The sequence below is a fragment of the Oryctolagus cuniculus genome, chromosome 10 (genome assembly GCF_051225735.1).
Source record: "Oryctolagus cuniculus isolate XC-2025 breed Fujian yellow rabbit chromosome 10, ASM5122573v1, whole genome shotgun sequence".
Lineage (NCBI taxonomy): Eukaryota > Metazoa > Chordata > Mammalia > Lagomorpha > Leporidae > Oryctolagus > Oryctolagus cuniculus.
The window spans coordinates 81,236,655-81,252,192 of NC_142876.1; the positions used below are offsets into that span (position 1 = coordinate 81,236,655).

Consider the following 15,538-nt stretch of genomic DNA (forward strand, 5'->3'; position numbering starts at 1 on the left):
CTCATGGACATGCTGGTGAGGGGAAGGCAAGCTGCAAGCAACAGTGGCATTGCAGGGCCATCCAGAAAATAAACACGGTTAGAGAACAAGATGTAGTGGTCAGGGAATGCCCAGTGACTTGAGTTGGAATGATGAGATGCATTCCGCTATGTGAGGATCTGGAGAAGTAGTGATCTGATAGTGGGGACAGCAAGTGCAGAAGCCCTGCTGTGGGACTGACCTTCATGATGGAAGGCAGGAAAAGGAGGCCGGTGTGCAGAGAATCGAGAGTGAAGGGAAGCCTAGCATGAAGTGACGTTTGAGAGGTAGCTAGGAACCCAGATAGGAGCTGGAGTTGGAGTGTAGCCTCTAAAATCAGAAAACACTGAAGACTTTTCAGCAGGGGAGAGAAAGGATCTGAAATATCACCCTGACTCACTATGAAGAGGGGATAGGCTTAGGGATCAGGTAGGGAAATGAGTCAGAAGGCTGTTAAACTGGCCTAAGGGAAAGCTGATTGTGACATTGGACAAAAGGAGATATGAACAAAATGAAGGGCACGTTTCTGAGCAGAGCTGTTAGGGTTTGGTGAATGACACGTGGGACAATGAAAGAAAAGAATATGTAGGTTTTTGGCTTGACCATCCAAGAGGTGGTGGGAGTCTTTCTTTGGGGGACCACCTAGAATGGTTGACTAGGGGCCTGCATCCTTAGTGGGCTCTCAGAGCTGTGGCTGAATGACTCTGCAGATTGGAGCAGCAATAAGTGTGTGTAAATACAGGATGGTCATAGGCACTTTGGTTATCAAGCCCTTGTCACCCTCCTTCTGTGATTTTCCAGACATGCTAATCAGTGGGTGCTGGAAATGTCATGATCTCCTAATCACAACCTTCTTGTCCAAGAGCCATTTTCAGCAGACATCAGTCCTGGGCCAGCTCCAAACCACTTCTGGCCCCGTTGTTGATGTGGGTGTCTTTCTGTATGCATCTTGCTTGCTGCAGGGGCAGTGCTGTGGGCAGTTTACTTTTGCCTTGCAAGACTTTGGAAGATTGCATGTTTTTGTTAATTATGGCTTAGGAATTACTTTGTCAGAAATTTTGGAGTCCTAGAGTCTAAAAAATTACAGAGTATTAAATATTTAAGAATTGCTTAATTTCTCCATGTGATGTGAGCTTTTTGGCTTAAATTGCATCATTGAGCTGTTTATCAACTTGTTTAGAGTCACAGATTCAATTTTGCCTATGAAAACAACCTTTAAAATTGTTTAAAACAATCTTTTGGTTATAACTGTAGAGACTTTGGTTGTTGGATGCTCATGGAGAGTGGAGTAGTAAGCTTAAAGGAACAGAAGTAATCATCAGAGCTTGTGAAAATCCTATTTGCGTAACAATGGGAAATGTTATCTTCTAAACTATTTTGGTGATTTTCTTCCCTGTTACAAAATAATATAAACTAATCCTAGAAAATTTTGAAGATCAGCAATAAAGAACAGTCATTCACAAAGAAATCCATGAGATTTTGAAATTTCTCATGAAATGCTGGTGGGGCTTTTACCATTTGAATGACAGAAGAAACCTTTAATACAACACTCTGACACAAAGTGTGGGTTTTCCACACCAAGCTTCAGTGCTGCACACACTTAACTGGGTGTGTTTGGGTGTCCTCAGTTCAATTCAGCTCGACTCTGATTCTGTCTACGTGAAGTTAGCACCAGGCCCCACATACTAGCGACCCAGTCCCACAAGATGCTGTTCTTAAGTCTTGGGCCTCCCGTCTTTCTCAGCAACTTGACCTTACCAGCCCTCGTCAGGTGTGACAGTTTGCCGTGATGACTTACAGAACTCACAGAAACACTAATCCCAGTTGATTAGAAAGGTGAAAAGGGCAGGTCCTTCTGTCTGGTGGAATTTGAGGTGTGTCGCTTTCGCCACATGCAATGCATTCAACACCCCAGAGGCTCTCCACACCGCATCTCTTAGGGTTCTTACAGAGACTGCATTAGGTAGGTAGGCTGAGTAAATCATTGGTCATTGATGGTTGAACTCAATCTCCAGCCCCACTCACCTCCCTGGAACTTGGCGGTGGAGACAAAAGTTCAACCCTCTAGCCACATGGCTGGCTCCTCTGGTGACTGCTCCCATCCTGAAGCTCTCCAAGAGCTCTGAATCATCAGCATTTTGTTCACCTAAACTCACACATGACTGAACAGGGCCTGTTAATGGATAACAAAGGATGCTCCTCTCACCGCCATCACTCAGGGAGTTGTGAGAGTTCTAGAAGCCCTGTGGCAGGCACAGGGGAGGATGATCTGATATAGAATTTATTTCTTATTAAGTCACAACATCACTCTGACCCAGCTTTTCATTTTGCATATGAAGAAATGGAGGCCCAGAGCAACACAGAGTCTAGAATCCAGGTTTTCTCACTGCTGGTTTGGAGCTGTTACCTGATTGTTTATGTGGCTTCCTAAGTACTTTGGGTTCAGGCCTCACTGGAGGCACTTGGATCCGCTATGCCCTCATTTTGAGCAAAGGCGATATGGCATATCATGATACTGGGTGCATGTGTTGCTCCATCCATCCCCAATGTTTTGGAGGCCACAGGTACTAAGTAAGGCACTGAATTACCTTGATCTAGGTGAGTATTTCTCAAAGAATGATTTTTGAATCACCTGTATCAAGATGACCTAAGGTGTTTATTGAAAATGAAAACTCCTAGATAGCCCCACCTCCAGGTTTGTGTTGTCAGAATTTGTAGAGCTGGAACTGAGTACCTGCCTTGTCAACAAACTCAGATCTTGGGAAAGTAATAGTTTTTCGGGGCCGGTGCTGTGGTGTAGCAGGTAAAGCTGCCACCTGCAGTGCTGGCATCCCATATGGGCGCTGGTTTGAGACCCAGCTGTTCCGATCCAGCTCTCTGCTATGGCCTGGGAAAGCAGTAGAAGATATCACAAGGCCTTGGGCCCCTGCACCCGTGTGGGAGACCTTGAGGAGGCTCCTGGCTCCTGGCTTCAGATCGGCACAGCTTGAGCTGTTGCAGCCAATTGGGGAATGAACCAACAGATGGAAGACCTCTCTCTCTCTCTCTCTCTCTCTCTCTCTTTCTGTGTGTGTGTGTGTGTGTGTAACTGTGACTTTCAAGTAAAATAAATAAATCTTAAAAAAAAAGAAAGAAAGAAAAAAGAAACAATGCCGGCCCCGCAGCTCACTAGGCTAATCCTCCGCCTGCGGCGCTGGGGTTCTAGTCCCAGTTAGGGCACCAGATTCTGTCCCGGTTGCTCCTCTTCCAGGCCAGCTCTCTGCTGTGGCCTGGGAAGGCAGTGGAGGATGGCCAAGGTCCTTGGGCCCTGCACCCACATGGGAGACCAGGAGGAAGCACCTGGCTCCTGGCTTCGGATCAGCGTGATGCACTGGCCATAGTGGCCACTCGGGGGATGAACCAACGGAAGGGAGACCTTTCTCTCTGTCTCTCACTGTCTAACTCTGCCTGTGGAAAAAAAAAAAAAAAAAGAAAAACAGTTTTCCAATAAGAAAAGAACTTCTGATATTGAATCAAATTATCTAATTTATGATAGACAGACAGACAGATGAATGTTAGTAAATGGATAGAAAGTTTCTGGTTCTGAGGTGGATATTTGGTTGCAGCAGTTAAGACTGCTAGGGACACCCATATCTCCTATTGGAGTGCTGGGCTTCAAGTCCTGGCTCTCATTCTCATTCCAGCTGTCTGCTAATGCAGACCCTGAGAGGCAGCAGTGATGGCTCAGGTGATTAGCTTCCTGCCACCCACAAGGGAGACATGGGTTGAGTTCTTGTTCCTGGATGCAGCTTGGCCCAGTCTTAGCTATTGCAGGCATTTGGGGAATGATGCTAGATGCTAGATCTCTGCCTGTATGTTTCCCAGCCCTACTCCCTCTGTCTCTCAGCCTTTCAACTTAAAACAAATAAATAAATCGATATAATTAATTAATTAATAATTTTTTAAACTATGGTTCCATGCAAAGAAACTGTTAATAGTTTTATCTCATGGGAGTAGACATAAAATGAATGAGGAATAGGACTAGTCTAAGCTATTTAGAAACCTGAATATGTGCACATAAATATATTTAAAATCTCTTTTTGTAAATATTTCTGCTGGTGTTACTATTTGAGAGACTGGAAATGTCTACATGATATTATTTATCTCCAGTGTGTGTGTGGACAGTAGATGAAAGTAGGTAACTCTTGGTTGATAAAAGAGGACATGGAGGGAGCCATCAGGAGGATCAAGGGGTCCACCTTAGTTCATCCATTCATTCACTCACTCACTCACTCATTGATTTCTCAGTAAATATCCATTGAACACCTCTTGTGTGCCAGGAACTGCTGTCGGTGCTGGGGATACAGGAGAGGACAAGATAGCATGGTCCCCAGTCGAGTATAGCTAGTGCTGTGTTGCAGGGAAACACCAATAAAGAGTCAAAGGAGATAATTTCAAATGATGACAAGTACTATGAAGAAACAAAAGGGATGTTCATTCTGGGTGATTGGAGGGCAGAGGCAGTGCCTCTGAGAGAGGACAGCTGAGTTGAGACCCAAAAGCCAAGAAGAAAACAGCCACATACATATCTGGGGAGAAAGATTTCAGAAGGGAGCTACAGGGGAAAAGCTTGCAAGGTGGAATTTGCTTGATGTGTTTGAGGTACCTAAAAAACTAGTGTTGGGGTAAGCGTTTGGCATAGCAGTTAAGAAGCCACTTGGGATGCCCACGTCCCATTTCAGAGGGCCTGGGTTCATGTACCAGCTCTGCTCCTGATGCCAGCTTCCTGCTAATGCACATTCTGGGAGGCAACAGGTAAATTCCTTGTATTTCTAAGCAAAATCTCAACACCATCCTAAAATTTGAATAATAATAGAAAAATTCAAGAATTTAAAGGAGTTTTGAAAAAAGGAAAAAAACATGCTTCCCCATCTACCTATTAAATCATTCAGATTAAGGCATTGTTATTGGTGAATGGGAATTATAAAACAGATCAATGAGACAGAAGAGAGTCTAATGATGGACTGTCAAAATCTGGGCCTCTGCATGATTGTAGTATGCACTGGAAATCAAGGTGAAAAATATAGAATATAAGAAGTAAATGGTGTTGTTGCAGTGATTTCCTGAGAGTAAAAATTAGTCAGATTCCTAATTCACACTTGTACAAAAATAAATTGTGAAATGGATTAAAAACATAAGTATCAGAAGTCAAATTTTAAACCTTTAAGTGAGAAAAAAGGTTATCTTTATGATAGAAGACAGTATGTTTTATAAACTAGATACACAGAAATCACTCTCAAGATTGGATAGTTTTTATCATACCAAAATATGTAACATCTACACAAATAGCACTGTAAAATGAAAAAGCAAAAGACAAACTGATTGAAGATACTTGCAACACCGAATAACTAGCAGAAGCAAGTTTCCAAAACTATAAATCAGCAAGGAAAATTCAAACTACCTAACAGAAAAATGGACTGCTTATTAACTGACTCTTCCCAAGAGAGAGACATTAAATGAGCAATGGAACTATGAAAAGGTTTTCCATATCACTAATAAAAGCAGAAAACACAAGTTTAAAATTGTGGTGAGATAGCATTGTACTCCCATCTGAGTTGCAGAAAATCAAAAGGCCGACAGGGACCTGGCAAGGAATGGAAGTCAACAGGTACTCTTGGATGTAGCAGGTGGCCTCTTTTAGGATGAGCTGTTATTCCCCAGTTCCACCTATAAATGCTCATCTTCTACAACACAAGCACTCTGCTCTGAGACAGAAATCAGCAGTGTTTCTCAGTGGAGAAGGTCTTGGTATTTAGTGGGGGACAAGTCGCTGTCATTCACTGGAGAAGATTAAACATCCTGTCCAGTCCTATCCCTAACTCAAAAAATTCTCCTGTGTTGGCAAATACCTAGGAGAGTTGGACTGCCCCGGTGGCATCTGCCAGGAGAGATCCCTGCTCAGCCGCGCAAAGTGCTGCCACATATCCTGCACAGGTGTTTTTGTGCCAGATGTTGCCTGCAGCTGAATAGAGGCCTGTGTATGGGAGAACCATGAGGGATGTACACTGCCACATCCTTTGTTTTCATAAAAATGGACACCACTCAAATAGCCGTTGGTCTAGAAATGGAGAATTAAACCATGAAGTGGTTGTACAATAGGGTACTGTACAGCAGTTAACGATCTAGATCTATATGGAGCAAAATGACAACAGCTCAAAAAATAATGTAGAGTAAAATGTAATACACAGCATGGCACACTTTATGATAAGTTTAAAAACCATAAAACCATAGGATATATTGTTTTGGGCAGACACACACACACCAACAATAATCTATTAAATTCATAATAGTCATTGCTTCTGAAGATGGACTAAATTCTGAGTGGTTCTCTCTTATAAAAATAAAGGCTAGAGGTGAAATAAATATGAAAAACATGTGCCTATTTTGACTGAGGGTACATGGAGGGTACATGGATAGGAGTTTATTGCATTATCCTTTATATGTTGCTTTACCCCTGCTTTGCCCACTGGGTGGACAGTGGATGGGGGTCAGAAGCAGGGCGGGAGTGGGAATGGGGTGGGAGGCAGTGCTGGAAGCAGAGAAGAGCAATGAGGACCCCTGCATCCTGCTTTGAACTCCAAGAAGGTGTGACAACATTGTTTGCACCATTTCTCTATCACCCCAAATTTGTTCCTTCAGTAAAACACTTCCTCTGCCTTCCAAGCTATGAAATTGTCACTGCTGGTTTTTTTTTTTTTTTTTTTTTTTTTTTAGCAGAATGACGTATTCAGTTAGTGTCTGTCGCTCCCCCTCTTCATGGAGGAACGACACTAAACTCTGCCTAGGCTTCATATCCGAGTCACGGCACCATTATGTCGCTCCCCGTCTTCGTGGAGGAACAACACAGGACCCTGCGCTGTTCTTTTGTCTGCTCGGCCCTCCCCGGGTTTGCTGCTGGTTCTTCCTGGGTTGGCTACCGTCCCTTCCACCTCCCTTCCACCTCCGTGGAAGGGCGGTTCCCCCTGCCACTTTCCCCACTTCCGCAGGGGAGCGGCACACCGCCGGCCGGCTCTCTCGGGGGCTGCACAGGTGTTCCTTCAGATAGATGTTCCTGGTGCATGTTGTCTCTCTCCTCCTTTATAGTCCTCTTCCACCAATCCCAACTCTGCTACCCACACGCCGAGTACGCTGCTCTCCTCCAATTAGGAGCAGGTCCTACAGTTTATTGGTTGAACTGGAGGCAGCTGTGTAGAAGCTGTTTACTCCTCTCCCAGCGCCATATTGTGGGAGAGCAGATGCATAGAATAAGTCTTAATTCCAGTAACAGTCTAGTCCGAGTTGCTCCCCACAAGTGTCTGCATAATTTAAGTTCTCCTGTCCCCATCCCTACAATGATGCTCTTATACTTTTTTTTTCCTGAGTACTTTTTATTATGGTAAAGTATAAGTAACATAAAACTTTTAACATTTATACCACTTTAAGTTGCACAATCCAGCGGCATTAACTAAGTCACAGTGTAGTGCAACCATCACCAGTGCCTCACTCCAGCAATTCATCATTGTCTCAAACTGAAATTCTGTACCCATTTAACGATAACTGCCTGTCCCCAAGCCCTGCCTGCCTGTGGTAGCCACCACTCTACTTTTTGTCTATGAATCTGATTCCAGCTATCTTATGTGAATGGACTCATCCAGTATTTGTCCTTTTATGTCTGGCTTATTTCACTTTAGCACAATGCTTTCAAGATTCATCCATATTGTAGCATATATATGGATTTCATCCCTTTTCTATTCGATTGTGTGGATTTACACATTTGGTTCACCCATCAGTGAACATGAGTTGACTCTCCCTTTTGGCTATTGTGAATAATGCTGATCCGAACACTGCTGTACAGATACCTCTACAAATGCCTGCTTTTTATTGTTTTGGGTATATACTCTAAGGTAGAAACATTGGGTCAAATGTTTCCTCTTTTGAGGGACCAAGAATTGCTTTTTAAAGCAGCTACACCATTTTATAATTTCATCAGCAATAATACACTTGAGTTGCAAATTTTTCCGCATTCTTACCAACACTGGTATTTTCTTTGTCTTTTTAAAATAATAAAGGCTGTTTTAGTAAGTGTGAAGTGATATTTCATTGTGCTTTGTCATACACTTTTTCTTTTATTTAATCAATTAATTGGAGAGGCAAAGAGAGACAGACAGACAAACAGACTGACACAGTTCCCATTCGCTGATCCCCTCCCCGAATGCCTGTGACAGTTGGTGCTGGACCAGGATGAAGCAGGGAGCTGGGAACTCAATACGGATCTCCCATGTGGGTGGCAGGGACTCAGCTACTTGAGTCATCTCTTGCTGCTTCCCACGGTGTGCATTAGCAGGAAGCTGGAGTCAGGAGCCAGAGCCAAGACTTGAACCTAGACACTCGGGATATGGAATGTGGGCATCTCAACCAACAACTTTACTGCTACACCAATCCTCCATGCTTCCACACTCCTTTTGTACTCAGTGTTGGGAAAGCATGGTACATGTCTTCTGACTGACTGATCCGTGACACCTGTGGTTTTGAGTATTTTTAGCATTTCCTGTAATGTGGCCCTGTTGTAAGCTTCTGTGGGGGAAAAGGTGGAGGAGGGAGACTATAGTTAAGTAGCTCAGCATCAAAGTAAACTCCACTAAAGTCACGCCAAGTACATGTTTAACTTCTGCAGATTCAAAAAGTGTGAGATGGCAACCAGAATCTTCTGTTCCTTGGATGTGCTCAATTTCTTTCTGTCTTTTGCTGAGAGTGATTCTGTTATTTAAAGATACACGTCTCTTTATACAAATGGCCAATAAATAAAGCTAACTCCATCATATAGTACACAAAGATTTTATCTCTTAAAGCTTTGGAGGAAAAACTGGCTGTACTTAATGGTGATGATGTGATATAGTGGGCTCTTACTGTGAAAATTCTAGCCAGGTATTTTCCATGTTAATTTTAACTATACAGTTTCACTTTGAACTGACTTTTTTTTTTTTTTTTTTTTTTTTGACAGGCAAAGTTGGACAGTGAGAAAGAGAGACAGAGAGAAAGGTCTTCCTTCTGTTGGTTCACCCCTAAATGGCCGCCACAGCCGGCACGCTGCGCCGATCCGTAGCCAGGAGCCAGGCACTATAGGCAGAGGATTAGCCTATTGAGCTGCGGTGCAGGCCGAAAGCATATATTTTGAAGACCCTGAGAAGTCTTCACTGAAGTTGGAGCACTTTTTCTTTAGAGGGCCAGATAGTAGATCTTTTCTTCCAGTCCCTATCCCAAATTACTCAGCTTAGCAGTTGTTAACTCCTTAATAGCCATAGATAATTTGTAAATAAATGGACATGGAAGTGTGCTAATAAAACTTTATTTACAAAAACAGGAAGCAGGCTGGATTTGACCATCAGGCAGTAGTTTTCTGACTCCTGGTTTAGACCAGTGTGACCAAGTTTATTGAATTGTGGCCATTCTCCCCTACCTCTCCTTTTTAAACCTGAAACCTATATTAGACCCATAGATTCTTGAATCTGAATTCAGATATTGGATGGCTTCATATCTTCATGAGTGACACTGACAGTTGGTGACATGTAGCAGGTTGTCACTTTTCCAGTACCTGTGTTGTCATTGCTGTATGAATTAGTGGGTGTTGTTAGCTGAGTTGCATCACCCCAAAGTTTATATATGGAAATACAAATCCTTAGTACCTTAAGATGTGCCTGTATTTAGAAATCAGGTCTTTAAAGAGGTAAGTAAGTGGAGCCAGCGCTGTGGCGCAGCAGGTTAATGCCCTGACCTGAAGTGCCAGCATTCCATATGGTTGCTGGTTCAAGACCTGGCTACTCCACTTCCAGTCCATCTCTCTGCTGTGGCCTAGGAGAGCAGTGGAGGAAGGCCCAACTGCTTGGGCCCCTGCACCCGCGTAGGATACCTGGGGGAGGCTCCTGGCTCCTGGCTTCAGATCGGCTCAACTCAGGCCACTGCAGCCAATTGGGGAGTGGGCCATTGGATGGAAGCCCTCTCTCTGTCTGCCTCTTCCTCTCTCTGTGTAGCTCTTTCAAATAAATGAATAAATCTTTAAAAAAAAATTATAAAAAATAATAAAGAGATGATTATGTTGGCTGGCGCCGTGGCTCAACAGGTTAATCCTCCGCCTAGCGGCGCCGGCACACCAGGTTCTAGTCCCAGTCGGGGCACCAGATTCTGTCCCGGTTGCCCCTCTTCCAGGCTAGCTCTCTGCTATGGCCCGGGAGTGCAGTGGAGGATGGCTCAAGTGCTTGGGCCCTGCACCCCATGGGAGACCAGCATAAGCACCTGGCTCCTGCTTTCGGATCAGCATGGTGCGCTGGCTGCGGCGGCCATTGGAGGGTGAACCAACGGCAAAGGAAGACCTTTCTCTCTGTCTCTCTCTCTCTCACACTGTCCACTCTGTCTGTCAAAAAAAAAAAAAAAAAAAGTTGATTATGTAAAATGAGGCTGTTTGAATGAGCCCCAATACAACCTGATGGATGTCTCTGTTAGAGGAAATTTATACAGAAAGAAGCCAGATGTGGCATGTGCAGAGGAAATTGCATATGAAGAGGCAACAGGAGAGCAGCCATCTGCAAGCCAACAAGAGGCCTCCAGGGAAACCAACCCTGCTAACACCTTGATTTTGGACTTGCAGACTCTGCAACTGTGAGACAATACATTTATGTTGTTCAAGCCACTCAAGTCTGTAGTATTTTGTTTTAGTGGCCCTAGCAACCTAATACCATGGTGACCCTACTTTAACCACCTGAACTCATTGAGATGTTGCATTTCTTTGCTCATTCACATATCTTTTTTTTTTTAATGAGTGAAGTTATGTGCTCTAATTTGCCTATTTGGCATGCTCAGAAGTCTTTAGACATATCCCTTATGCACTTTAAGAATGGTTGTAGAACACATCCCCATCATGTTCTTGCTAATTTTCCTCTATTTAGTTTCCTTCCAAGTATTGTCTGCACCATTCCTGTTCCTGGACTCTGGGCCTTCAAACAGAAGCATATTTCTTTGGCTTACTGAGCTGCTTATTGCGGGTGGAAAGTCAGTGTGCACGGGGCCATGTAATCAGAGAACTCCCTTACTGTATGTAACCTCAACCAAAGGTTCTTATTTCCCTGACTCAATTTCCTCATCTTCATAGTATAATAATGCACTATTATTTTTGGAGTTCCTGAAAGCATTAGTAGCAAGGTAAGTGCTGTGCCTGGCATAACATTTGGCTCATGGTGGATACTCAATAAATGGTAGCTATTCTAAGCAATCAGGAGGTATCTGTTTCTTCTTCTTCCTTTGGCCTGTGTAACCTAAATTGACATCAGTTGTGTAGTCTTTGGTACCACTGGCTAAAGACATAAGGAGTTTAAGTAGTTCTTCACAAGAGATGCTAAACACTATTGGATTTGCCATTTTGTACAGGGCTTGATCCTTCCAGGGACTTTTGTCACCTGGCAGACACATGTCCCTTTCTCTGAGCCTCATTTATTCTACCTGCAAAGTAGGCGGTGTGGACAACAACACATCCCCAGTGTATTCCTTCTGAGCCAGCGTTTTACCCATGAGGACTGGATGTGAGAGTTCATCATTCTGATTTTGATACCACTGAAACCATTATCCCAGCCTCATCACTACCGCCTGTGAACATTTGCGCTCACTGTTTACGTTTAGCTTTGTTACCATGTTGACGCTTAATTCAAAACACCTAACGTAAAACCGACCTCCTTTAAGCTTCGAGTGATCAAAAATAAATGAAATTTTTTGTTTCTTAAAATAACTCCTCTGATTTCCTCCTCAAAGGAGACTGAAAAATACTGCCTATAAGCAACTGTCATCCTGCACTACGCTCTCATTACAGTTGAAAGCCTTGAATATTGAGTTCCTGTTAGAAAAGACGACATCAGAAAGAAGAGGGTGCAGAGGAGCTCATGAAGCAATCCTACTGGGTTCTTTCTGCCTCGGGCGCCATCTTGCCCTGCATGTTTGCATGGACATCTAAGGGGCACTGGGGAGTCAGGTGGGACGCAGAGGGAGTGGTGCAGTGGGAGAGTTTCATTTAACCACATGGCAGGTCAGTGAATACACACCTGCTTGTCCACCCTCTGCCTTGTCCAGTTCTTACACACGGGTGAGACAGATTGGCTTCCCAGTCGACGAGGGAGAAGCTGGACTGAAGCTGAGCTTCTGAGGAAAAGCTGTTTTCTTTTCTTTTGGCGGGAGAATGACAAATACATATAAATGAGGATATCTTATGGTGCAATATGCACAGTAAATTTCATCAGTATTCATGACGGGTTTCATTCCTACCACAACTGACATCTGTTAAAAACCAGACTCCGGAATGCCATCCTGGTTTTAGTAATTCTGAAACATGGGTTCTGAGGTGGTATTTTACGGCGTTTTCTCTCCCACTTTGACAGCCCAGATTTTATGACTGACTGTAGATAACTTTGGGTCCTTCAGTTCCTCTTCCTACACAGGAGAGAGAAAGCTAACAGGATATATTCATTGGCACACAACGTGTAAGAAGCCAAACTGGTATCCCATCTTTAGTTGTTAAGAGACTAGCCTCAATGTCATCTCTATTTTGAGAGTTCTCTATTCTAAATCTCACCTAATTAGGTGATTTTCTCAAACTGTGATTAAACTCTAGCCAGCAAGGGGAAGATTAGAAATAAATTACAATTGTCACTGGCTGAAGATTTATAGTTCCTTCCCATGTGCCTACAGAAATTAAGGAGCTTCTCTCTTTTGTATTACAGGCTTTGATGAGAAATCCAGAAGAAAGAATGTGTGCAAGAAAAAGATGATATCTGTGCATAGCAAACAAAATCTGAAGATTGTTCCACTGGAAACAAAAGGAAGACAAGAGAATACTTACTAGTTAAAGGTAAGTGATCAGTTCTGTAAACATCGAACTTGTTGAATTTGTTAGAACTGGAGCGTGGGTTTATTTGGGTTTTTGTGTGAGCTCACCTTGGCTTGTCAAGTGGGCAGGGGTTGCAATATGTGATAAGACATACCATCCAGATATTTGTATAACTAGCAATGAGGAAGAAAATTAGCACATAGAATTATGCCCCTATGCCCTAATGAAAGCTAAATGCCCAGAAATGGAACCGCTGCATTTGAGAGAAGTTCTCTGGCTAGAGAACAAAATAAACAAAAACCAAAAACATAACTGTACTGTGCCTTAGATACATTTTCTATATTTACAATATTTTATCTGCACAGTTGTAAAGTTATTTTTATTCACAATGGAACACTTGACCTGCTTATGTGCAGTGGACAACTGAACAAAGCTAATGGTTGGTTATTTCTGTCCATGCAGTGATTTTTATCCTTAGCTTACCTGTAGTGCCTTTTAGAATGTAATGGGGTGGGGTGGGGGGTGATTGTACGAGCATTGCTATAATGATAGCAATGCTGTAGAATCCAGACTATGAGGCAAACATGGAGTACCTCCACCATATGGTGTATCATATTCCTTAATCAGCTGATCCCAGAAGTTCATATCAGACAGACAGAGTGATTTGAAGGGTATAGAAGGTTATTGATGTGAAACATGCAAATGTATGGGTTGTGCACGAGTACAATGTGTGACAGTTAACTGCTGTGTTTACTTAGTCATTTCAGAATGCTTCCTGGAGCAAAATCATTGGTAGGGTTGCAATTCTGTATGCCAGCTCACGCTGGAACAGTCAAGGACAAGACTCTTTAGGGTCTTGCTGTACACTTACCACTTGTGTGACTGGTTACAATGACCAATATCCTCTTGCCTCTGTTCTTCATCTGTTAAAATGTGGTCAATGTCAGTACCTGCTTCCCAGGAGTGTTAGTTAATGTAATGATTTGAGATAGGCAAAATGCTTGGAAGAATGTCAAGCATATAAAAAGTACTTAAGAATTATTTGCAGATTTTATCACTAAGTTAAATGTACTTCTTTGGTTGTTTTTATTTATTTTTTTTAAGTTTTTTTTTAAGATTTATTTATTTTATTTGAAAGTATTACAGAGAGGGAGAGGCAGAGGTAGCTGGCTCGGGGGAGGAGAAAGGGAGAGAGAGAGAGATCTTCCATCTGCTGGTTTATCCCCCAAATGGCTGCAATGACCAGGATTGGGCCAGGTCGAAGCCAGGAGCCAGGAGCTTCATCTGGGTCTCCCATGTGGGTGCAGGGGCCCAAGGACTTGGCTATCTTCTACTGCTTTCCAGGCACGTTAGCAGGGAACTGGATCCGAAGCAGAGCAGCCAGGACTTGAATCAATGCTCATATGGGATGCTAGCGCTTGCAGGCAGCAGCTTTACTGCAGCGCTGGCTCCAGTTGTTTTCATTTTTAAAGGCAGATGTGGAAGAGCATAAAAGATGTTGAGAACATAAAGGATAATATTTCTTGAATTCTGGAAATATTCGCATTGTCCATTTGGCTGTCCCAGGAACTGATGGATGCTAGAGAGGAAAAATAGCTACAGGGGGCTCAGTGCATTTCTCAAACTATTATTATCTCCTTGATTCAAGTATTTTAGGAAGTATTGGAGAATAAAGATTTAAATCATGCAGGATCTTTAAAAATTATAAATAAAGGCCGGCGCCAAAGCTCACTTGGCTAATCCTCTGCCTGTGGCGCAGGCATCCTGGGTTCTAGTCCCGGTTGGGGCGCCAGATTCTGTCCCTGTTGCTCCTCTTCCAGTCCAGCTCTCTGCTGTGGCCTGGGAGTGCAGTGGAGGATGGCCCAGGTCCTTGGGCCCTGCACCTGCATGGGAGACTGGGAGGAAGCACCTGGCTCCTGGCTTCGGATCGGCGCAGCGCACTGGCCGTAGCAGCCATTTGGGAGGTGAACCAACGGAAAGGCAGACCTTTCTCTCTGTCTCTCTCTCTCTCCCTCACTGTCTAACTCTGCCTGGTAAAAGTAAAAATAAAAATAAATAAATAAAGCACTTAGTGCAGTGGTTAAATCACTGCCTGGGGCACCCATGTCTCATATGAGAGTGCCTGGTTTGAGTTGCAGCTCCTTTGCTTCCAATCCAGTGCCCTGCTAATGCCTCCTAGGAGGCAACATATGATGGCACAAGTACTTGGGTCCCTGCCACCCATGTGGAAGACCTGGATGGAGTTCTGGGCTTCTAGCTGGATCTGGCCCAGCCCTGGGTGTTGGAGAGCATTTGGGGAATTAACCAATAAATAGAATATCCCTTCCCTTCACTTCCCTCCCCTCCCTTCCCTTCCTTTTGCTTCCCTTCTCTCTCTCAAATAAAAAGAATATAAAAATAAAATTTAAAAAATACAACAGTGCTATACCTGTACATACATTGTTTTGTTTTGCCATTTCATCTGGAAAATAAATTCCCCAAAGTTCTGCTGCCTGATCAACAGGAACACATACTTAGAATTTTGATAAATATACCAGTTTAGCTTCCAAAACTGTTGCCTCTATTGACATTCTAATCAACAGTGACTTTGAGACCCTTTTTGTCTATATCCTTCCAAAACAGAGGTTTAAAAAATTT

General features: G+C 43.3%; 1 protein-coding gene across 2 annotated transcripts in view; it reads left to right on the forward strand.

Moving 5' to 3' along the window:
- The window catches only part of FRMD4B (FERM domain containing 4B), a 366,145-nt gene that overhangs the window by 96,301 nt on the left and 254,306 nt on the right, over positions 1-15,538 (forward strand). For both annotated transcript variants that reach the window (XM_089305914.1, XM_051851478.3), the window contains exon 2: positions 12,795-12,922. The gene's annotated coding sequence lies outside the window, so the exon portion shown is untranslated. The remainder of the gene's footprint in view (positions 1-12,794; positions 12,923-15,538) is intronic.